Consider the following 23355-nt stretch of genomic DNA (forward strand, 5'->3'; position numbering starts at 1 on the left):
GATTTACCTTGATTCATGGACCTAACATTCCAGGTTCCTATGCAATATTGCTGTTTACAGCTTTAGACTCTGCTTCCATCACTAGTCACATCCACAACTGGGTGTTATTTTCACTTTGGCTCTGTCTCTTCATTCTTTCTGGAGCTATTTCTCTACTCTTCCCCAGTAGCATATTGGGCACCTACCAACCTGGGGAGTTCATCTTTCAGTGTCATATCTTTTTGCTTCTTCATACTGTTCATGGGGTTCTCAAGGCAAGAATACTGACGTGGTTTGCCATTCCCTTCTCCAGTGGACCATGTTTTATCAGAACTCTCCACCATGACCCGTCCATCTTGGGTGGCCCTACACGGCATGGCTCATAGTTTCACTGAATTAGACAAGGCTCTGATGCATGTGATCAGTTTGGTTTTATATGTGTGTGTGTGTGTGTGTGTGTGTGTATGAAAGGTTGCAGCTGTGAGCCATGTGCTACACAGGGATTGGTTACCTCCAGAGGAGAGGATTTCAATCCAGGACCAGAGATGAGGCTTGACCATTCAGAACTTTGTGTAGCAAAGTGTAATTAAAGTATAAAAGGGATAGAGAAAGCTTCTGACACAGACATCAGAAGGGGACAGAAAGAGTGCCTCCTTGCTAGTTTTTAGCAAGGAGTTATAAACCTGTTAACAAGCTGCTAATCAGATGGACGGGGGGCCTGGCATGCTGCAGTCCATGGGGTCGCAAATAGTCGGACATGACTGAGCAACTGAACTGAACTGATCTGAATCAGATAAAAGAAAGCCCTCAAAACTGAGAGAGCTGCACCAGGCCCCTCTCCCACAACATGCATTTTGAATAGCATTTGGCACCGAATGAGTCATCCCTGGCCATAAAACAATTGACATGAATCTTGAAAAAAAGCAGATTTCCAAGCAAATACATAGTTCATTAACACAGCTTAAGAAAAATATTTCCATAAGAAACACACATTAGTTAGCTCAAGGTTCGAGAAAAGTTCAGTCAAAACCAGGTGTCGTCATGACAACATAGGATTAGAAAAGAAAGGAAACATCTGCCACCTGCAGTTTATTTCCTCCTGCTGCTTGTGAACCCCTACCCCGCCACCTGTTACACACACACACATATATATATCACTACTTGTAGACATGCTGCAAAAACAGTACATTGAGAATCATGTAAAATCAGACCTCTGATAACCCACAGGATGGCTACTGAAGGACTCAGCTAAAAGCAGCCTTCGAAGTCTGAAATTCAGCTCCGTGATACCAATTTCAGCTTTTATCAAAGTGATATTTCTACATATGTGTTCTACCTAATACCAGATCTGTGAAACACTGGATGAAAAAAAAAAAAAGTTTCGTGATCAAATAAGGATCTAAGAAGTTCTTTATAACAAATAAAGAAATGCTATTAAAGTATTTTCTAACCTTACTTAACTAAAGAATATCCCCCCGCCCCTGCCGCTGGAATATGAGTTACTATCAAACTGGACATAGTTTTAGAAATTCTGCCTTAAACTGATCTCCAGAAAAACTCATGCAGGTGTTTTATTTGGGATAAGTAACATTTTCATGTTAAAATGTTAATTATAGAGCTCAGGGGGTGGGGTGGGGAGAGTGCAAACCAGAAATCAAAAATGAAGGAATTATTCCCCTCCATTGAGAAAGAGCCCCCACAAACAGCAGGAGAAATTAGAGGCAGCACGTGGAGCATTAGATAAGGGATATTCTTTATATACATACCCTGTACATTATTTATTAATTTATTTGCCTAAAACCAACCCACAAGACATTTCCTAAGCATCCACTAAGCAGCAGAAACTACTAGATGAGTGTGCCCTTAGTGAATAAGGGGAGACAGACAAATAAATAGGTTATTTATAAAATAACATGGAAGGTGTAAATGATAAATCCTGGGGACGGAGTGGGCAACAAAGGAAAGGCTGTGCCCAGCCTGGGGTGTGGGAAGGCTTCTGGAGGAAAAGCTCCCCAACAAAGAGGGCTCTGAGGAAGCAGCAACAGTGCAGAATTAGGAATAAAACGCTTAATATTTTTGAGTATCTGTGCTGAAATCACATTATGATTTCACTGAATCCTAATAACACTGACATCCTAATGTCAGGTTGAAGGCTTGCAGAAATTCAATTATTTGCCCAGAATCACAAAGATGGTCATTCAAAGGTGTCATTTGAATGACCATTGCTTCTGATATCAAAGCTATGCTCTTTCTGCAGTGCTAGTCTTTAGAGAAAAAGTTGAACTTGGCAATTTGCTTATGTCTGAGGCTGCACTCGAAGTCCAGTTAGTGAGAAAAACATAAATGCCTGAAATAATAAACTATTTACAAGGAGAAATATGAGCTACCACAGGAAGCCACTGTACACATAGATGCTAAAATTGAGGATACTGAAAGCAATATCTAAAGCCTCTGAAGCTTCCCCTGAGGCAGTGACTGTGTGTTAGCATCTGTTCACTGATTAACACAGAACACAGTTACTGGGCAAAAGTTACTGGATGAATGAATGACTCATCCTTGCCCACTTCTCTGAAGGCTGCCGGGACTCCTAGGGCTCGCTGTATTCATCTGAACCCTTAGCCCAAGAACCCCTTCTGTCCTGAAGACTCAGAATATCTTAAAACTTTTAGCTTTCTGGCAATGGAATATATTTCAAAAACAGACATATTCTTTCCTAATTGACTTACAGGAACTCTCAGAGATCAGCATGCATGCATGCTCAGTTGTTCAGTCATATCCAACTCTGCAACCCCATGGACTATATAACCCACCAGGCTCCTCTGTCCATGGGATTCTTCAGGCAAGAATACTGGAGTGGTCTCACTTGTTTATTTTTGTTTTTGCTTCCATTACTCTAGGAGGTGGGACACAGAGGATCTTGCTGTGATTTATGTCATAGTGTTCTGCCTATGTTTTCCTCTAAGAGTTTTATAGTTTCTGGACTTAGATTTAGGTCTTTAATCCATTTTTAATTTATCTTTGTGTATGGTGTTAGGAACTGTTCTAATTTCATTCTTTCACATGTAGCTGTCCAGTTTTCCAAGCACCACTTATTGAAGAACCTATCTTTGCCCCATTGTATATTCTTGCCTCCTTTGTCAAAGAAAGATAAGGCGCCCATAGGCGTATGGGTTTATCTCTGGACTTTCTCTCTTGTTCCATTTGTTTATATTTCTGTTTTTGTGCCAGTAACATACTTAAAAGCTTTTGCACAGCAAATAAAACTATAAAGAAGAAGAAAAGAAAACACTCAGGATGGGAGAAAATAATAGCAAATAAAACAACTGACAAAAGATTAATTTCCAAAATATACAAGCAGCTTATGCAACTCAATACCAGAAAAACAAACAACCCAATCAAAAAGTGGGCAAAAGACCTAAACAGACATGTCTCCAAAGAAGACATACAGATGGCTAATAAACACATGAAAAGATGCTCAACATCGCTCATTATCAGAGAAACGCAAATCAAAACTACAATAAGATATCACCTCACGTTGTTCAGAATGATCATCATCAAAAAAATCTACAAACAATAAATGCTGGAGACGATGCAGAGAAAAGAGAACCCTCTTTCACTGTTGGTGGGAATGTAAATTGATACACCACTATGGAAGACGGTATGAAGCTTCCTTAGAAAACTAGGAATAAAACTACCATATGATCCAGCAATCCCACTACTGAGCATATACCCTGAGAAAGCCATAACTGAAAAAGACGCATGTACCCCAGTGTTCATTGCAGCACTATTTACAATGGCCAGGACCTGGAAGCAACCCAGATGTCCGTCGACAGATGAATGGATAAAGAGGCTATGGTACATATACACAATGGAATATCATTCAGACATAAAAAGGAAACCATCTGACTTAGTGCAAATGAGGTGGATGAACTTAGAGCCTATAATACATAGGGAAGTAAGTCAGAAAGAGAAATGTAAATACCATATATTAATGCATATATATGGAAGCTAGAAAGATGGGACTGATAAACCTATTTGCAGGGCAGCAATGGAGATGCCAGAGAAGGCAATGGCACCCCACCCTAGTACTCTTGCCTGGAAAATGCCAGGGACTGGGGAGCCTGGTGGGCTGCCGTCTGTGGGGTCGCACAGAGTCGGACACAACTGAAGCAACTTAGCAGCAGTAGCAGCAGCAGCAATGGAGATGCGGACATAGAGAAGAGACTTGTGGATACCTGAAAGTAAGAAGGAGAGGGTGGGACAAATGGAGAGAGTAGCATTGAGACATAAACACTAACATGTAATGAGATAGCCAGCAGGAGTGCGGTGCGTGACTCAGGAACTGAAACCAGGACTCTGTGACAACCTAGTGGGATGGGATGGGGTAAAGGGAGGGAGGCTCACGAGGAAGGGGTCAATGTATTCCTATGGCTAGTCCATGTTAATGTATGGCAGGAACATCGTATTATAAATTATCCTTAATTTAAAAAGAAAGAGAGAAAGAGCAAAACAAAAAGAATACTGGCGCATGTTGCCATTTCCTCCTCCAGGGGAGTCTTCCCAACCCAGGGATTGAACCCAAGTCTCCTGCATTGGCAGGTGGATTCTTAACCACTGTACCACCTGGGAAGCCCAAATACTATCATAATGTTTGTTTAAAAATCTGTTTGTAAAATATACTCTTCTTCCAAAAAGCTATTAAGTGATAAAGAGCCTTGCTTTGGTGATGCAAGCCTCAAAGGGTGAAGCAACACTTGATCCTGAGCCTTCTTCATGTACACGTTGAAAATGCTCTATCACACCTGACCCCTGATAAAGGGGAACCTGTGTGGAGACCTCTCAAATTGTGAGGAAAGGATGATCCTCAACTGAAAGTGGACTGAGTTTTAGCTCCATTGTTTTTGCCTCTAATTATGCTAGCTGCTGCTGCTACTGCTGCTGCTAAATCGCTTCAGTCATGTCCGACTCCGTGCGACCCATAGATGGCAGCCCACCAGGCTCCCCTGTCCCTGGAATTCTCCAGGCAAGAACACTGGAGTGGGTTGCCATTTCCTTCTCCAATGCATGAAAGTGAAAAGTGAAAGTGAAGTCACTCAGTCGTGTCTGACTCTGCAGCCTACCAGGCTCCTCCATCCATGGCGTTTTCCAGGCAAGAGTACTGGAGTGGGGTGCCACTGCCTTCTCCGGTTATGCTAGCTAAGCCCTCACAACTGTTAAATTTGCCTCACCATTTCTATGTACCAAGTCCCTTCCTGTGGACATTATCTTATTTTGATTCTGAAAGCATCCCTTCAGGATAGGTAGGAAGATGATCACCCTGTTATTTTATACAGGAGGAAAGTGAAGGCTTCTAACTTGAAGCCAGACATAGGTCTCCTGTAACAACCAGCTTCCTTGCCTGTGATGCTAACTACTCTAGGAATGTGCTTGCCAGGAGTGCCACAGTGGATTTATGAGCCAGAGTTCCAGACAACAGACATCTGAGTGACTTAAATGGAAAAGGAATTTATTAGGGAAAGAACAGATAACTCACTGAATCCCAGGAAGGCTGGGGAACCAAGCCCAGAAGCCAGGAAGGAAATTCTGCTGAAGGTCAGTCTGTTAAGGATGCTGTTCTTGAGGTCATTATCACAGGTCACTGACAGCCCGGCCACACTCCTGGGGGTGCTTGAAAGCATCTCACTCTCTCCATGTATCTTAAATCTTAGTGTGGTGATTCTGAGTTCCCAGCAGACATATCTGCCTGGGCACCTACTCTAGCTACACATCCCCCCCACCTTCTAGCGGGGACAAGACTGTACCTCCTTCCAGTCTTGGATTGCCCCCAAAGAAGGATATTTGGACACAGCAGCTAAATGATAAATGTCCATTAGGGATCATGTGGCTCACTGAATTCTGTATGAGGAATTGTTTGGATCTAAGATCTTGAGATTCATAATAGTTTCTTAAACAGAAGAAATGATTCCTGGAGAGAGGCCTCCTTTGGGAAGGGCCTGGGCCAGCATTTGGGCAGCTGGCAGCGCCCTCCTAGCTCTGCTCATCTAAGCATGCCAACAAGCGATTCAAGCAAGGACAGGATATGGACTCCGCCAATGTCTGTGGACCGTGAATAATATTTCTAATGGTGATTTTCTGTTTCTAGCACATTGTGTCCCACAGTAATTAAAAATGTCTTCCTGAGATTAAGGGATTTACAAACCAATGTACCTTGTCTGAGAAGTCTGTGTTGTTCTATGAAACAGTTACAAACACCTTCTAATAAATGAAGAATTAAAGATCAGTTCTTTTGTATTGAATCCACATTTTGGTCTTTGAGAAAGATGAGGATCAAATCCAATGGAGCATGGCCTCCAGTTCTACTATTGGTTGGGACAGAAAAAATAAAGAAAATATATAAGGAAAATATATGTAGAAAAATATATTGTCTTACCCTGAATAAGACAGTACCATGAATTAGAGATATAGTGGTAAATATGATGGGTTTCCCAGGTGGCTCAGTGGTAAAGAATCCGCCTGCCAATGCAGGAGCTGCAGGAGATGCAGGTTCAATCCCTGGGTTGGAAAGATCCCCTGGAGGATGAAATGGCAACCCGCTTCAAGATACTTACCTGGGAAATCCCATGGACAGAGAAGTCTGGTGGGCTACAGTCCATGGAGTTGCAAAGAGTTAAACACGACTGAGCAACTGAGCACGCACACGATGAATATGATGGGTCCCCTCTTTACCCTCATGGAGTTTGCAAATTTGAGTTCTGAATGTGCTACCAAAGGGGAGCACACACAGGGGACCTGACCTAGACCAGGGAGCCAAGAATATGTCTCTAAAGAAATGGTATCTTACCTTGGCCTTGAAAGATATAGAAAAGACACCCAGACCAAGGGGCTGGGCAAGGAAGAAAACATGAAATGGGAGAACAGCCTGTCCACTGGCCCAGGAGACAGGGAGAGCACAGTGTGTGAGGTGATTCAGATACAAGGAGAGGGAGGGAATTCTGAGAGGGTGAGATTAGCGAGGAAGGAGGCACCTCATACACCTTCTAAGGCCTTAAGAGGGAATGAAGATGAAAGACAGCAGAAGCTTGTGGAAAGGGTTTAAGCAAAGTGTTCTGGCCTCCAATTTCCCCATGCAAATATCTGTATGGATGGGGGCAGGTATTCCCCACCCCAACATGCCATTTCTTGACACCAGCTAAGTGAAAGTGAAAGTGGCTCAGAATTGTCTGACTCTTTACGACCCCATGGACTATACAGTCCATGGAATTCTCCAGGCCAGAATACTGGAGTGGGTAGCCGTTCCCTTCTCTAGGGATCGTCCCAACCCAGGTCTCCCGCATTGTAGGCAGATTCTTTACCAGTTGAGCTACAAGGGAAGCCCAAGAATCCTAGAGTGGGTAGCCTATCCCTTCTCCAGTGGATCTTCTCAACCCAGAAATTCAACTGGGGTCTCCTGCATTGCAGACAGATTCTTTACCAACTGAGCTACCAAGGAGGCCCGGCTAAGTGTCCTATTAATTAAACTCAACTCTGACCCTAGAGATAGCATCAGATTCCACAGGCTAAAGGCTCAGCCCCATAAGACTGGCTCCAACCCCACCCCACTACTTCAGAAACAAGTCGCAAGTCCAGGTTGTCATCTGTGCTTCTAACCAGCTGGTGGGTCACCTATTTGTTGATGTTTCCAATGACCCCTTCCTTGGGCTCAATTAATTTGCTAGAGCAGTTCATGGAAGTCAGAGAAACATTTTACTTACGAGATCACCAGTTTGTTATAAAAGGGTATAACTCAAGAAAAGCCTTATGGAGGAGATGCACAGGACAAGGCATGGGGGAAAGTGCAGAGTTTCCATGCCCTCTCCAGGCATGAGACTCCCCACATCCCCACGTGTTCAACAACCCAGAAGCTCTCCATACTCTCTCCTCATTGCATGGAGGCCCCATTCATAAGCATAATTGATTAAATCTTTGCCCATAGGTGACTGAACTCAGTTTCCAGCTCCCATCCTCTCCCATAAGGTCTTGGGCTGGTGGTGGGGGTGGGGAGCGGGGAGAGAGGAGAGAGGAGGAGGGAAGACTGAATGTTCTTACATGGTTGGTTCTCCCTGCAACCAGCCTCCATCCCTAGTGGAGTCATTAACACAACAAAAGACACTTTTGTCTTTCTGTCATCACTTTGGAAAATTCCGGGGGTTTTAGGAGTTCTGAACCAGAAATAGGAACAAAGACCAAATGTATATTTCTTATAATAAATCATAGTATCACACAGAGAAATAGCATGATTAGAGTTGACAGAGTTTCTGAGGTTGGTATGGAAGGTTAAAAAAAAAAAAGTACTAACTAAGAAATCAGGCAGACCTAGGATCCAGTCCTAGCTTCACCTTTTACTAACCTTGTGATCTTGATCAAGTTATTTAAACTTTCTGAGTCTCAGAGTCTCAGAATTTTATCCTATAGGATAATGGAAATCAGACCATTTGAAGTACCCACCACCTATGAAGTACACAATAAATCTCTTTTACCTCTTCTTCCTTCTTACACTTACTTCTTACTTCTTACACTAAAGTCAAAATCATTTCTCCAATGTTGACCACAAGGGGCCTGCTGAATTAATCTCTTGGGAGAATCCAGGAAAGATTTCCAGGAAAGTTAACACTGGGCTGTATTTTGAAGACAAAAAGGAATTAGTCATTTGAAGAGAACAACTATGTATTTCCAGTTACAAGCAACCCTGGCCGTGGTCATGCGGAGGGCTTCTGCTGCTATGCCCAGGCCACATTCTCCCTACCCTGACTGCTCTACCTAATATCATCTCCTCAGCAGTTTTCTAGGTGTGAGTATACAAAGTCCCTTCAGTCATGTCCAACTCTTTGCAACCCTATGGACCATAGCCCACCAGCCAGGCTTCTCTGTCCATGGATTCTCCAGGCAAGAATACTGGAGTGGGTTGCTGTGCCCACCTCCAGGGGATCGTCCCCAGCCAGGGATCAAAACCTTGTCTCCAGCATCTACCTGCATTGACAGGCAGGTTCTGTACCACTACCACCACCTGGGAAGCCCAGCTGTCCAGGTGGAAAGGCTCTAAAGCTTTGTGAGCTCTATCAAGTTTATCACTTAGGACACTAATTTCCTTATCTGTAAACTGGGGATGATAATACCTCTCAGCCTTATTGTGAGCATAAACAAAGTATTTAAGCCATTGATGCAGTGCCTAATGAGTACTAGCCATTCATTTATGCATTCATGCAATAGTAGTTTCTTCACCAGCTATTATATATAAGGCACTATTTTAAGTGTTAGGAATATAAAAGGAAGGAAGGAAGGAAGGTAGAAAGAAAAGAAGGAAGGGAAAGATAGGAAGGGAAGAAAGAAAAGAAAGAAAATTGCTGCCTCACAGTGCTTCTTATATTCTATTGGGAAAACCTTTTTTTTTTTTTAAGTAATGGATAATAAAATTGTATAATCTATTAGGACATGATAGTGCAATGAAAGCCAATAGAGCATTGTAAGGTGAATTTGAGGTGCTGGGATAGGAGTTGAACATTTTAAATAAGGTAGTCAGAGTAGACCACACTGAGGAGGTGACATTTTAGCAAAGAATGAAGGAGACGAGAGTGGGCCAGGCTGACCTCTGGGACGCGAGAAGAGCTCTGCCTTTTCTATTTGAGGAATTCACTCTGGTGGGACCGGGAGGAAGAGAAAGAAAGTGGGAGATGAGGACAGAGAGGTAACGGGTGAGTCACAGAGAGCACAGCCTCATTGGCCCCCATAAGGCTTTGCTTTCCTGAGGGAAGGAAGCGCCGTAGGGGGTTGTCAGCGGAGGGACAGGGCGTTCTCTCACTCACACTGTGAGATGGTCACTCCGGCCGCCATGTTGACAGCGGACTGTCGAGGGGCAAAGATGGAAGCGGAGGCCGGCTGGGACTCGGCCTGAAAAATGGAGGCGGGGCAGCTGTGGTCGAAGTGGAGGAGGTGAGAAACGATTCTGGATATGTTTAGAAGAGACAGTCAACAGATTTCCTACAAGCTTGGGTGTAGCTTCAGAGAAAGGAAGATGTGAAGGATAACTTCAAGGTTTTCTACCTGAAAAATCACACAAGAAGAAATACTATTAGTTGAGACAGAGCTGCTCCGACAGGTGGAGCAGGTAACAGAGGTAGACAGACTGAGGCCTGGAGACTGGCCAGGTCCTCCTTGGGGAGAAAAGGAGGAAGCAGCAAAGGGAACAAAAAGGAAACACCAATAAGGTAGGAGGAAATCAAGTAGGACCCCAGGAGCTAAATATTTCCAGAGGGTGGGATCACTCTTAAATGTTGCTCATAAGTCATGTTAAGATGGGAACTGAAAATTAACTGCTGAATTTAATAACTTATGGATCAAATGAAAAAGCAGTTTCTGTAGTGCAATACGGTGAGAAACTGTGTGAAGTGGGTTTCATAATGAAAGGAGAGAAGTTAATGACAATGAGTACAGGTATCTCCTTTGAGTTGTGCTAAAAGGGTAAATAAAATAGAATGGTCACTAGAGGGTAGAGTTTGGTTTTATAAAAGCAATTTTTTTTAATTTTAAAATCATACTTTTACTACATTTTGAGGCCAACATAACCCTGATACCAAAACATTGTAAGAAAATTGTAGGCCACAATCTCATGATTAATTAATCAAGAAGTGAAAGGCAAAGCAGAAAGGGAAAGATATACCCGACTGAGTGCAGAGTTCTAAAGAATACTAAGGAATGATAAGCCTTCTTAAGTGAAAAATGCAAAGAAATAGAAGAAAACAATATGATAAGAAAGACTAGAGATCTCAAGAAAATTAGAGATACGAAGGGAACACTTCTTGCAAAGATGGACACAATTAAGGACAGAAACAGTAAGGACCTAACAAAAGCAGAAGAGATTAAGAAGAGATGGGAAGAATACACAGAAGAGCTATATAAAAAAAGATCTTAATGACCAGATAACCACAGTGGTGTGATTACTCACCTACAGCCAGATATCCTGGAGTGTGAAGTCAAATGGGCCTTAGGAAGTGTTACTATGAACAAAGCTAGTGAAGGTGATGGAATTCCACCTGTTTAAAATCCTAAAATATGATGCTGTTAAAGTACTGCACTCAATATGCCAGCAAATTTGGAAAACTTAGCAATGGCCACAGGACTGGAAAAGGTCAGTTTTCATTCCAATCCCAAAGAGGGGCAAAGCCAAAGAATGTTCAAACTACTGCACAATTGCACTCATTTCACATGTTAGCAAGACAGTGTTCAAAATCATTCAAGCTGGGTTTCAACAGTTTATGAACCAAGAACATCCATATGTACGAGCTGGTTTTAGAAAAGGCAGAGAACCAGAGATCAAAATGTCAACATCCATTGGATCACAGAAAAAGTAAGGGAATTTCCAAAAACAAACATCTACTTCTGCTTCATTGACGATGATAAAGCCTTTGACTGAATGGATCATAACAGACTGGAAAATTCTTAAAGAGATGGGAATACCAAACCACCTTACCTGCCTCCTGAGAAATCTGTATGCATGTCAAGAAGCAACAGTTAGAACTGGACATGGAACAACATACTAGTTCCAAATTGGGAAAGGAGTACGTCAAGACTGTACATGGTCACCCTGCTTATTTAACTTATATACAGAGTACTTCATGTGAAATGCTAGCCTGGATGACTCACAAGCTGGAATCAAGATTGCCAGGAGATATATCAATAACCTCAGATATGCAGATGACACCACTCTAATGGCAGAAAGCAAAGAGGAACTAAAGAGCCTCTTGATGAAGGTGAAAGAGAAGAGTGAAAAAGCTGGCTTAAAACTCAACATTCAAAAAACTAAAATCATGGCATCTGGTCCCATCACTTCATGGACAGACTTTATTTTAGGGGGCTCTAAAATCACTGCAGATGGTGATTGCAGCCATGAAATTAAAAGACGCTTACTCCTTGGAAGGAAAGTTATTCAAAAGAAGAGACATTAAAAAGGTCCATCTAGTCAAGGCTATGGTTTTTCCAGGGGTCATGTATGGATGTGAGAGTTGGACTGTGAAGAAAGCTGAGCACCGAAAAATTGATGCTTTTGAACTGTGGTGTTGGAGAAGACTCTTGAGAGTCCCTAGGACTGCAAGGAGATCCAACCAGTCCATTCTAAAGGAGATAAGTCCTGGGTGTTCTTTGGAAGGAATGATGCTAAAGCTGAAACTCCGGTACTTTGGCCACCTCATGCAAAGGTTGACTCATTGGAAAAGACTCTGATGCTGGGAGGGATTGGGGACAGGAGGAAAAGGGGACGACAGAGGATGAGATGGCTGGATGGCATCACTGACTTGATGGACGTGAGTTTGAGTGAACTCCAGGAGTTGGTGATGGACAGGAAGGCCTGGTGTGCTGCAATTCATGGGGTTGCAAAGAGTTGGACATGACTGAGCAACTGAACTGAACTGAACTGAAAATCACTGCTGATGATGACCTCAGCCATGAAATAAAAAGACACTTGCTCCATGGAAGAAAAGCTATGACAAACCTACAAAGCATATCAAAAAGCAGAGACGTCACTTTGCCAACAAAGATCTGTATAGTCAAAGCTATGGTTTTTCCAGTAGTCATATATGGATGTGAGAGTTGGACCATAAAGAAGGTTGAGTGCCAAAGAATTGATGTTTTTGAATTGTGATGCTGGAGAAGACTCCTAAGAGTCCCTTGGACGGCAAGGAGATCAAACCAGTCAATCCTAAAGGAAATCAACCCTGAATATTCATTGGAAGGACTGATGCTGAAACTAAAGCCCTAATATTTTGACCACCTGATGTGAAGAGCTGACTCATTAGAAAAGACCCTGATGCTGGGAGAAATTGAGGGCAGGAGGAGAAGGGGGTGACAGAAGATGAGTTGGTTGGATGGCATCCTCAACTCAATGGACATGAATCTGAGCAAATTTTGGGAGATAGTGAAGGAAAGGGAAGCCTGGCATGCTGCAGTCCTTGGGGTGGCAAAGAGTCCAACATGACTGAGCAACCGAACAATAAAAGGCTCAGTTGTTTATTTGTAAAGTGGAGATCATAACAATTATCTTCCTTGCAGAGTTCTTACAAGAATTAAATGATATAGATGCAAAAATCTTTACTAAAACATGAACAAACCAAATCCATATGTATATAGATTATTATGGTCACAACCAAGTTGTGATTTTTCTTCCCAGGAGTGAGAGGTTTAGTTTAACGTTTAAAAATCAATTATCTAGCAGATACAAACTATTATATATAAAATAGATAAACAACAAGCTCTTACCATATAGTACAGGGAACTATATTCTATATCCTGTAATAAACTAGAATGGAAAAGAATATATGTATTCTGAATCACATTGCCGTACACCAGAAACCAACACAACACTGTAAATCAAGAATACTTCAAAAAAATTTTTGATCAATTATCGTAATTGACTGTATTAATAGAATAAAGGAAATAAATTATAAAAATCTTACAATCATCTCAATACATACCAAAAAAATCATTTAATAAGTTTTTCTTAATTGGAGGACAATTATAATAGTATTTATAACAATAGTTATTTGTACATGCCAAAAAATCATTCAATAATTTTTTCTTAATTGGAGGGTAATTACAAAAGTTGATAGAAATGATCTAATAGAGAGAAGAAAATTGGTGTTTTATTTATCAATTCACCTAAATATGTATATTTATATATATACGCACACACATATACATATATATTTACATATATTTAGAGAAAGAGGGAAGGAAGAGAAGAGATGGAAAACACTTCATTTACTTGACTGAAATTCTTATGTTTTAATTCTTCGATTCATTCAGTATCTCCTATTGATCCGTTTTATTTAATGCTATATTCCCAGGGCAAGAACAGGGCCTGGCACTTCACAGGTGCTCAGTAATGACAGTATGACCATCAAGTGCTATGCTAGGTGATGTAAGGAAGAGAAAGGTACATTAGAAACTGATCCCACCTTCATGGAGCAGTAACCCAGTGAAGAGACAGGGCATGAACATGGTTATAACGCGTGGCCAGTGTGATAGAATGGGACAATCACATCGTTTGTTTCCATCTTCTCATCCTGCTGTTTTGTTATTTAAATCAACCGTGTTAAGTTCCTTGGTATCACCCTGTCTTCTTTATCATCATCACAACTCCCACCTCACCACAGGATCACGCTCAGTGACTGACGCCTGAGCGGAATCGATGAGCACCTTGTCAGCAGCACTCCGCCCCGCACGAGCCCCCTCTCTCAACCACCCCAAAACTCCCCAGGGAGGCTTTGGCCCTTGCTTCCTAACTTCTGCCCAGGGTCTAAGCAACTGCAGGATTTGAAGCAGAAGAAATCGTGGATCATGAGGCGTCAACTCCGTTGTCGGTGTGCAGGTCTGCATGTGACTCATGAGGGTGATGGAAAGGGCAGGACCCACGAGAAGATCATGATATGCCCAGCTTTAGGAACACAACGGTAAATAGTGGGGTCTCTGCCCCCAGGCCCTCAGGTCTAATGGGAGGTCAAAGCAAGGAGGATGGAGGCAAATTCTTAAATAAGACCGTATTAAGGAACGTAAGGAACCTAGACAGTATATAGTGGAAAGGAAGAAACTCTTGGGCCAGAAAAAGGAATAAAGCCAGACAGATGCTACCGCAACCCCAGGATATAAAATTGTTCAACCTGTAGAAAATCCTCTCACAGATTGCCTCCATGGAAATTCCTTTGAAGCAGATTGGGTTGGGAGGGGTGGGGATTCATGCTCTGAAATTATGTCTAAAAACTGAAAGCAAACAATTTCTGAAACCAGAATTCCTAACATATAGTAAATGCTGAGAACATGTTTTTAGTTAAAATATTTTTTAATATCAGAATGGAAGGAAAGTTATGTTTGAAACCAGGTGACTATCATTTGTAAATGACAATTTTAGAAAGACATTTTAATTATTAAGATCAAATTGCAGGTAGAGGAGTGAGGATAGAGACTGGTTTGGTGAAAATTAACCAGGCAGTGTGCCCAAGATGATCACCAGGTGAACTAGTTAATCTAGTTAAGAGATTCAGGAGTTCAGAGGAGAGAGAATTTTATTAAGTATGGAGGAAGCTGAAGGAAGGGGTTTACAGAAAGCATTTAAGTAGGACTCAAATACAAGAAGAGCAGGCCTCCCACCTTCTCCCAAACCTGTGTCTCCACAGTTCTTCAGTGACATCCTGTGTTCTCCTTTTGGTCTTGATTTGTTTTCATGAATATTTTCCCCAACAGATTTGGAGTTTTCTTGAGGATAGATGTATAGGGTCTAACCCAGGGCTCCACACTCAGGTAGATGTTTGTGAGTGATGAATACCTTAGCAAATGAAAGAACTTGAATAAATCTTCCCTAAGGGGAAGGGAAAGCCTTTAACTGTTTATTTCAAATTTTTCACTGAAATGAAATTTTTTTAATGTTGCCTCTGCCCTTATAATCCAACATATCACCTCAGTTTTCTAGTTACAGTGCAGTCTGAGAGAGAGAAAACCAAGACGCAAAGCTTACAAGAGAAATGACTGAAGTGCGGATGGGTAGATGGTATCCCAAGGGTAGCATTTTCTTTCCTAGAAGTTCTTTCTAGGCTGCATGCTTGCTGTGCTTTTGGGATGTCAGGACCCACTTGCACATCCGCAAACTAGTAAATCAGAAAATACCCACTTTTCCAGACCCCAAACCCACATAAGTGTCTGCTCCTGGAGAAATAACCTCTAAGGATTCTTGTCATTGGGAACATCTACTCTCTTGTCCTCAGAGACTTACAAGACAAATCACTCTGAAAACCAGAGAAGTTAAATAGTGCATCCAAAGTGACACAATTAAATGGAAACCTGGACGTTGACCTACTCTTTTCTTATACATTTTTTCCCAGTTACTGTATTTTCACATGCTGTGGCCTACGAACATAGTACTCCAAGCTACAACAAACAGCACCTTCAGATTGAAGCCTGATTCTTCAGTCTGAATCATGTTTACCGTGTTACACACAAAATGTTTAGGTAACCTGCCTGCCAATGCAGGAGACATAAGGGACCCAGGTTTGATTCCTGCATCAGGAAGATCCCCTGGAAGAGGAAATGGCAACCCACTCCAGTATTCTGGCCTGGAGAATCCCATGGACAGAGGAGACTGGCGGGCTACAGTCCATTGGGTTGTAAGGAGTAGGACACGACTGAAGCAATTTAACACACTTCCTTAATCTAGTAGTACTGTATGAGGACAAGGATAGTAAGTCGTTGTTTCTGAATAGTATTTTCTGATTTACAGAGCAATTTATGTTTTAATTTTCAAAGCAACCTTGAGACAGACAAGAAACACACCATTATCTGTAACACCCACTTTTCACAAAGAAACCAAGCCACAGAGAAGTTAAATCGTACCTCCAAAGTCATAACATTAAATGAAACCTGGTAATTTAGCTGCTCTTTTCTTATTCATTCTCCCAGTTATTTTCATACACTGTGGCATGCAAACCGGGTGCTCCCAGATACAATGAAAACATTACCACTGTGGTTATTCTCCAAGAATCCACAAGATGGCAGTAAGAGACAGATATTGTATACACTTGCATTCACCGGCGGTATCTGGCCTGTTTGCTGAGTTTTTGTACTGTTGTACGTATTAAAACTGATTGTTATCCTAATGCTAGAGTTTTAAAATATCATTCAGAGGACTTCCCTGGTAGTCCAGTGGTTAAGGTTCTGCCCTTTCATCCCAGGGTGCACAGCTTCAACCCCTGGTCAGGAAACTAAGATCCCATATGCCACACAATGGCCTGTATATATATATATATATATCTCCCCTGGAGGAGGAAGTGGCAACCCACTCCAGTGTTATTGCCTGGAGAATCCCATGGACAGAGGAGCCCTGGGGACTGCAGTCATGGGGGTCACAGAGTCAGACAACTGAAATAACTTAACATAGCAAATAGCATATATATTATATATATATGTATATACACGTATAATTCATAGAACAAAAGTGAATTAATATGTTAAAGTAAAAGTTGTGACTTCATTGCTGTTTTTTTCCTCTCTTTTTTCTTTTTTTATGAGAGTCTCATTTTTTAAAGACACAAAATGCTAAGAATCAGCCAGGAGCCCTAACAGTCAAACAAGACTGCTTGAGAAAATGAAAAATGTTGCTCCTTCCTAAACATAGACTAATCGATGATTCTCTTGCTTGAAGGAAAGGAAAAGAAGGGTCAGTGAAGAGCCAATAGTTAATCTTCCATATAATTTAATTGCTTGTTATTTCTCTCTGTTCAAAATCTACCCTGGAGGAAAACATTCCTGATCGACCTTGTTGAATGATGCCGTGACTCAAGCTACAAAATATTTATCTCCTGTATCGCTAATAGGCATGGTTTAGTGCAACAGAAGCTGCCCTAAACTATGGCCATTTTTTACATGTATTTTTATTATTCTACTCACAGATTTGTGATAGAATTCAGGAGACTGGAAACTACATTTTACTTTCATTTTTTAAAATCTGCTTCCACGTTCAATACATATGGATATGAGTTAGTTGTCCCAGAACTGCAAGCATCACAGAAAAGCACACTCTGTATTAAGCATAAATGACATGGAGTGTTTATCAGCCTCTCCTTTGTATAGTAGACACTACACCTCAGTTCAAAAAGATGGCAGTGAGTTCACATCAGACCTGAAGCGTTTTAAAATGGCCATTAGCTATCTCTGGTATGAAGTCCTTTGGGAACTCTCCCACGCTGCACAGATTTCTCATTTTCCTCTCCTCCTGACTTCTTTCATCTCTGATTACCTTCCAATTCATGGTCATTTCTCATTAAAAACGCAGCTGTCATTTTTGCTCGATTGTAAGAGACTCTCCTTTCACTTCATTGTATTTTCTAATCTCAGTTTTTTTCCCCAAGAAAAATTCTGATTGCAATCTATTAAGATAATATGATTTTCTTTCCCTTACACCAATATCTACTTAAAACTTCTGTTAGGAAATGAGATATCCCAATCTGTTCATTTATCCACCCTTCCCTGACCACAGCAAACTTGATAGAGGTCTTCAGGTTCTGCGTTTCCTTGCTATGCAGGATGAGGTGATGACAAAGCCATTTGTCATGTCCTCAAGATACATGTAGTCTAGAAGAAGTGAGTAGGTCCACCCAGAGTGATGGCAAAAGAAAAGTACAGAGAGACACAGGCGTTCAGAGAAGAGGCTAAACCTGGCTCTTGTGAGGATGTGATCTGGGGAGGATTCATGCTCTCAGAAATGAGCTGACCTCCCAGATTCTCCCCATAAGTCCAAGATAAACCATCTTTTCATTAGGCCCCAAGGAAAGAGCATGAAGTCCAATGCAGAAGTAAAAGTTAGGGGTGCTCATGAATTCTAACCAACTGGAGTTAACAAGATAGGAGATACAGGAGACTAATCAGGCCTCTGATCAAGGCTGAGGCATTTGAGCCCTGGACCCATAAAGGGAAAAGCAAACAGTTCCCAGTGGCGGACACATGATGAAACCTGACCAGCTCCTGAGCACCTTCGCCCGTGGCTCAGCAGACAAGAATCCACCGGCGATGCAGGAGACGCAGGTAGACACGGGTTCAGTGCCTGGACTGAGAAGATTCCCTGGAGAAGGAAATGGCAACCCACTCCGGTGTTCTTGTCTGGGAAACCCCATGGACAGAGGAGCCTGGCGGCTGCAGGCCACAGGGCTTCAAAGGGACACAACTGAGCCCAGCACAGCACGCCCCCTCAGAGTCCTGCGAAGTGAAACGACGGACGCTCCTGGTGTCTGAAGACCCTTCCAGCTCCGACAGTCTAGGGCTGTGTGTCTGAGAGAACTTTGGGATACTAAAAAGAAGCACTGAAGCTTCCAAACATTTCATTTAGGACTAATTACTAGGGATTTCCCTTTAATAAAAGCTTTTAAAAACTAAAAATTGAAGGCATGCATTCATGTTTTTTCAGTCTGTTTGGCTATAATTTACTTATCAGAATAAAGTCAAAATTCCTCCCTATAGCTTTTTTTTTTTTTCCAGCTTGTGCAGTCTCCTCTTAAAACCCCCTTCTTCACATTGTCTACTCTCCCCTCCTCACCTGCTTCTCCTAAAAGGTCGTTTCTATTCATCCTTTCCCCGAGTCAGGAAGATCCCTCTGGAGAAGGGAATGGCTACCCACTCCAGTATTCTTGTCTGGGAAGATTCCGTGGACAGAGGAGCCTGGTAAGGCTACAGTCCACGGGGTCACAAAGAGTCAGACACGACTGAGCGATTAAACACACACATACATTCATTCTTTAGATCGCATTCAGTTGTTACACTCTCTGAACACTCTCAAAATCCCTCTCAACACACACGGAGATGCCCCCAGGTTAGGTACCCATCTTAATAGACTCATAGACCCAGTACTTTCCCTGTCACAACACTTATCACTCTAGTTTGTTAACAACACATTTAGTGCTCTGTTTTTCTCTCTAGATTGTAAGCCAGGACAATGTCTATCTTGCTTTCCTGACACATGATAGATATCCTATAAATATTTAATGAGCGAAAGAATAAAGCTAATTATTTTAAGTCAGTAGATTCTGAGTGAAGACCTAGTAAAATAGTACATGACATTGTATATCTCTGTTGCCCTGGATGATGTTAGAAACTGTCCCTACAGGTTGACTCTTTAAGGATTCCAGCTGACAGGAATGTGTGTAACCTAACAGTATTTGAAGAATGTTTTAAGACTAACATCTTCAAAATAAAAGAGTAATAATTATACTTATGTCTTTCATATAATAGGGGCTTCCCTGATGGCTCAGATGTTTAAAGAATCTGCCAGCAATGCAGAAGACATGGGTTCATATAACACCCGGGTTCATATAAAAACCACTAGAGGGCAATGAAAGCCAACTTGAAACATCTTTTAAAGGAAAGAATAGTAAAAATGTTTTTCTTGGTAAAATCTGGACAGCTGATCTTATGTTGGGGATAGTTAAAGGAACTGTAGGCTATAGTCTCTGTGATTATGGGTTGAGCAGTTATAATTACCTTTCTCATGTGGTCTTAAAACCTAGATTATCTGTGATCATAACATCACCTTACATTTTATGCTTGATCTCATTTGAACCTCCCACAACATTGTTGTTGTTTAGTCGCTAAGTCATGTCCGACTCTTTGCAACCCCATGGACTGTAGCCTTTCAGGCTCCTCTGTCCATGGGATTTCCCACATCAGCAGGGGATACATTCTTTTCTCATTTTCCAATGAAAAAAACAACTGGGGTTCAAGAGGTATTGATGTAGTAAGTAGCCAGAAGAAACAAAATTACTGGCACAAACTGTGTTAATACTTGTTGGCTGCTTATATTTACCACACATACAAAATTTCTTGCTAAGGCAGACAATCTGGGAGAATACAGTTCCCAAAATTAGTTGCAGCAATTTAGAATGGAGACATAAGGCAGTAGCTTCTTAGCAGAAGATCTTGTGGTTCTAGGTTACCACAAGGTACCATCTGATGATGATGTCAGAATACGTACGTAGAACCTATTTACAGAAATATGCTGCCGGGGCCTAGAAAGGGGACAAGCTTCTGACCTTCACACTGGTTAGACCCTTCCTAAGACCATATGGACCATTCCAGTTGCTGCATTTTTGAAATCAAGAAACAACAGACTAGGGCTAATGTACAAGATATATTAGAGACTTAAGGAGAAATTAGGATGTCCTGAAGCGCTGGAGTCCAACCCCAGCAACCAGGGATTCAACCTGAAGAGGTGAATGGTGTCGGTGATGAGACAGCCTCTCATTTTTCTATGGACTGCCTCTTTATTCCAAGTTTAAGATTCTCTTTTATACTTGTACAAAAAACAATAGGCCAGAGGTTTGACATTTTCAGTTCCCCCCTCCTAGATTTATTATCTCCATAAATCATTGTTGCTCTTCAGAGTTCCTGCTTCAGTGATTCTCTCAGCCTTATCATCTATTATCTACCTCCTCTAATGTGTCCTATAGTTAACTTGTGATTACATTGTAACTCATGCTACATTCCTCAGTTTACTACTTATCTTTCTAAGTCCTGTTTGCCCCTAACATCCTGAGCTCACTATCTCTTAAGAAAGGCGTCAACTTCTATAAGCTATAGTAAAATATGCTAACTTTACAACATTCCTTAAATCTTTAACTTCTAACTATTTTAATTATTTCTAAGCCCTAAATTCAGTAAACTCCTTTGCCATAAATATTCTCCTCACAAATAGGCTTCAGATATCAATCCCTCCCATGGCCTCAAGCTACGGCCTATGTGCTCATCCTGGAACACTCTTTTGTAAAAGTCCTTGAACAAATGTCAATGATTAACTTTATGAATTATTTTCTGAGCACAGCTGCAGAAGGCTTTGTGCCTTCTCATGCTCCTCTCAAGAACAATAAGCACCTTAATATTCCTTTTCAGTCAACTCAGCTGAGGAGAGGAAAGGACAAGTCAGAATTACAAGGCCTAACTCCTTCATCCTGGGGCCGTGCCTGCGGAATGAGGAGAGGGGTCTGGGGCCGTGCCTCCATTTTGTCAGTAATGCCTAACACAGCTCCCGACACTGAAGGGGGTATGAGAACGAGGGAGATGGGGTTAGCTATAATAATGCTTAAGCTTGTTGGCACTGGAGTCAGAAAATGTGGATATGACTTGACATTCACACTGAAAACTAATCATTCCAGGCACCTGGGTTGGTTTATTATGTATACCAAATATGGACGCCAACATGGGTATGTAAAAGGCTCGCCCTACGATTCACTTGCTGTAGAAGAAGCCTCTTGACTATCTTAGTCTGAGCCAATAGGAGAAGTCCTTTCTGGAGGCCAGGTGAAGGCCTAGGGAGGCCCCTGGGTGGCAGGCGTGGCCTTGCACAGTAGCAGGGGAGGGAGATGCTGAGCTTTCAGAGGCTTTCTCCAATCTCCTCCTCCACCTCTTGTGTAAGCAGACATGAGGTGGGTTCAGGAAGTTCTAAGGGCCAGCTTAGAGTGGGCGCTGTGGGGTTTTTCTTCACCTGAGGATGGCTTAGTGTCCCCTGCAGGTGGCAGGCACCTCACTGCTCTTCACCCCTGTCACCCATGAATTTATGATGAATTTCGCTTCCAAGAAGACCATTCTTCACAATAAGATATAGGAAGCAGATTGGTTGGCATGGCCTCTGCTATCACCGTTTTTTAGAAGATGTGAATGATGAACTTGCTTCTGTGGGTATATTGATGAAGGCAAATTGAATGATGAAACACCAGATCTTGAGTCCTTTTATGAAAATGCCAAATGCTGTTTCCAGGAAAGGTTATCTTGTCACTGCAAACTCCAACTTAGTGATTATCACAGCAGGTGCACATCAGGAAGGAGGAGAAACACGCCTTCATTTAATCCACCGAAATGTGACTGTCTTCAATGTTTTAACATATTATCCAATACAATCGCCATGGCTGGCAAACTGATTATTGCTTCTAATCTAATGGATATCTCATGTAGCCTGGAAGTTGAATGAATTTCCCAAAATCGTGTTATTAGAAGCGGTCATAATCTGGACACTGCCCATTTCCCTTCTTTGGTTAAGCAGAAGCTTGGTGTCCGCTCTGAAACCTGTCATGGGTGGATCCTTGGAACATGGAGACTCAAGCGTTCCTGTGTGGAGTAGAGTGAACATTGCTGATGATCCTCGGAAGGATCTGAACTCAGATGTAAGAACTGATAAAGGTCATGAGCAGTGGGGAAACATCCACAAAGGAGTGACTGTCGATGCCTATGAGATTATTGAAATGAAAGGCAAAGCAGCTGACCTTTGAACTACACAAGTTTGAACTTTGCCAGTCTACTTATATGCAGATTTTTTTCTATAGGAAGCACTATGGTACTATACTATCTATGCTCCATTGGTTAAATTCCTGAGTGCAAAACAATGGATACAGAGGAACCACATGTAGGGAGGACCCAACTATTGGTTATAGGTGGATTTTTCAACTTTACATAGGGCTGGGGCCCCTAACACCTCCCTCACCCAGTGTTGGCCAAGAGTTAACTACTTCTTGGGCCACTGGCCCATCTTTAGCTGATTTAACATAAAGTCTTTTAACATCAAGTATTTTGAAGACTCTTGAGTACATCCAGGGACTTCCCTGGCAGTTCAGTGCTTAAGACTCCATGCTTCCACTGCGGGTAGTAGGGTTCCATCCCTGGTCGGGAAACTAAAATCCTGCATGCCATGTGTTGCAGCCAATGAGTAAAAAGGAAAAAACAAACAAAACAGTACATCCAGTTTCCACCAATTAAGGACCTCTATAGAATAAATGAAGAAGTGTTCCTCAGTGTTCCTTGTACCATGGGAGAAAATAATATTACAGA

The 23355-nt window shown here is 41.9% G+C and overlaps 1 protein-coding gene and 1 pseudogene across 3 annotated transcripts in view; both read left to right on the forward strand.

Annotated features, from left to right (window-relative positions):
- DLG2 (discs, large homolog 2 (Drosophila)) overlaps positions 1-23355 on the forward strand; it is a 2340373-nt gene that overhangs the window by 1941634 nt on the left and 375384 nt on the right. The window lies entirely within an intron of this gene.
- The window catches only part of LOC104998178, a 9370-nt pseudogene continuing 4507 nt past the window's right edge, over positions 18493-23355 (forward strand).

Source organism: Bison bison, unplaced genomic scaffold (genome assembly GCF_000754665.1).
Source record: "Bison bison bison isolate TAMUID 2011002044 unplaced genomic scaffold, Bison_UMD1.0 scf7180017864324, whole genome shotgun sequence".
NCBI lineage: Eukaryota > Metazoa > Chordata > Mammalia > Artiodactyla > Bovidae > Bison > Bison bison.